The following is a 2,706-nucleotide window of genomic DNA, read 5'->3' on the forward strand; positions in this document are numbered from 1 at the left end:
AGCGGGCCGTCGGTACCGCCCGCCAGGCCGAGGCGCGCCGAACTCTCCGGGCGCTGGGCCCGTTGCCCCGGCAACGGCGCGGGCTACGGCGCCCCACAGCGGCCAAACCGCGCCGCGTCCCTTCGCGCCGGCGCCGAGGCGGGGGCGGGGCTCGCCGTCGCCCCCCGAGGCCCCCGCCCGCCGGTTTCCCGTTCGCTTCCAACTTTTGTCCTGGGAAACCCGCTTTCCCCCGCCCTTTCGAATTGCGGACTTGTCCCAAACGCGCCCCCTTCAGTTTCTCCCCCGAGACCACCACCGTCGGGGAGCCCCCCCAGGCAGCCTGCACGGGCCGTTCCGTGGGGGATGCTCTCGAGAGGCCTGCCCCTCAGGGAGTTGCCAGGCTAAGAGAAAGACACAGACAAATACCCAAATGCATATGCAGGTTCCCCACAATATAAAGCGTGAAGTAGAAGAGCAAAAGATATAGCACAGAATGTCTTCTTTTTACATTTCCTTTAAATCGAGTATAAATCCTACTGGGAGCCCCCATCCTCCAGCCTGGTAGGAAATTCACTCTTGGTCTCCACTGGGCTCCTCCTAACCAGGTTATTCCAAGGACTCAGGATGTCTGAGAAACACCCTCTAGTCACAGTGCCTCTCTGACACTGAGGCCACAGTCATTGTCCAAACAGGACTTTCAGATTTGGGCTCTGAGGGGATTGCCAGGGACAGAGGTGCCTGGGTGGCTCAGTTGGTTAAGTGGCCAACTCTTGATTTGAGCTCAGGTCATGATCTCAGGGCCCTGGGATCCAAGCCCACGTTGGGATCTGTGCTAAGCACAGAGTCTGCTTGAGATTCTCTCTCTCTCTAAAAAAATAAATCAATCTTTTAAAAAAGTAGATTGCCAGTGACAGGTGCCTGCTTCTTCGGTCCCGGGGCCCAGAGACTCTCTTCCCTTTCCCTGCCTTAGGGATACCTCCCTGCTGGGCCTGGCTTCCCTGAAAGCCAAGAGTCACTGGAAATGGACTCTCCCATGAGCTCAGGCCTTCTCAAAAAACAGGAAGAAACTTTGTCTATCCATACCTTCAAGGCCCTAAAACGGTGAGCAGCTGGCTGGTTTCCTGCTCAGAAAGGGCTGGACAGAAAGCATCTTTATGCCTAAAATGTTTGAGTCACACGCATACAATAAAAGCAACATAACAACTTCTGCTCTGTCAAAAGCCAGTTGTGAGTCCTTGTGCAAGTGATTTAATCTCTCTACCATATAAATTCTTACTTCCAAGACCAATAAACTCAAATTCTGTGGAATAAATATCACTGCTACTCCGGCCTCAGAAATACAAGATGACTTCTCTTGTTAGGGTGTCAAGATGACTCTTATCTGGAATTAGAGAACTTTAGGGCCCAACAGAGATGGTGACCCAGAAATCAATGTAGAGGATGATCCTATATTTGCCCACAGGGAGGGGAGGGAATCTGAGAGTCAGGGCCATCTTGGCCCTGGGTCTACCTGCCTCCCAGGCACCTCTCCTGACTGTCTCTTAGGTATCTAGATGCAGCACATCCCTAAAGGCCCTCCCTGTCTTTGTCACAAACCTGTTCCTCCCCTCAGACCCTGGTACCCCAAAAGGTGTCAGTATCTACCCAGTTTCCTCCTGGTCCTTGCCCATCTAACCTGATAGTGCCCAAGACCAGGCAATCCTCCCTCTGAAACATGTACAGTGTTCCCTCTTCCCACTCTACTCCAGTCTAGACCACCAGCATCTTCCTTGCTGATTCTGCCCCAGCCCCGTCTAACATACGTCTGCCTACTCCTAGCCCATTCTCCCAGATTCCAGGTTTACCATTCTTTCCCTTTATTAATTTTTTTGTAATGAATTTATTTTTAATCTCTACACCCAATAGGGGGCTTGAATTTACAACCCCGAGATGAAGAGTCGTACACTCTACTGACTCTTTCTCTTTATTTGTTAAAGTGGGTTGTAGTCTGAGTCATGGCTTCCCAAAGATGTCCACATCCTAATCTCTGAAACCTAGGATTATGTCATTTTAAGAGGCAAAAGGGACTGTGATTAAATTAAGGATCTTGAAATGGAGATTATCTTGGATTATCCAGGTGGGCTCACTGTAGTCACAGGGCCCTTCTAAGAGGGAAGCCTGAGGGTCAGATTGGGAGCCTGTGATGTGATGAGGAAGGCAGAGGTCAAAGAGATATGACGACACTGCGCGCTATTTAGGCTTTGAAGGTAGAGGAAGAAGCCGGAGCCGAAGAATGCAGGTGGCCTCCAGAAGCTGGGAAAGGCAAGGAAACAGATTCTTCCCGAGAGCCACTAGAAGGAACCAGCCTGCTGACCCTTGACTTTAGCCCAGTGAGACCCATTTCAAACTTCTGACCTCCAGAATGCTGAAGTAAAAAAAAAAAATATATATATATATATATATATATATATATATGTTATTTTTAAATGTGTGTTGTGGCAATAGGTTATTGCAGCAATAGAAAACTAATATAGTGGGTTTCAAATACAGTTAAACACACACACGTATATAAATGAATTAGAGCTGGTCTCAATTGAAACAAAAATCCAAGTGGCAGCTCAGATTTCCTCAATGTCTGAGTGATTCCAAGCCAGGCTGTCTGAGAAAAGGACTCCCTCTGGCGAAATTTGCTTTTCATTTATTTTATTTATTTACTTACTTACTTATTTTTATTAAGCTCTATGCCCA

Source organism: Canis lupus, chromosome 3 (assembly GCF_048164855.1).
Source record: "Canis lupus baileyi chromosome 3, mCanLup2.hap1, whole genome shotgun sequence".
Taxonomy (NCBI): domain Eukaryota; kingdom Metazoa; phylum Chordata; class Mammalia; order Carnivora; family Canidae; genus Canis; species Canis lupus.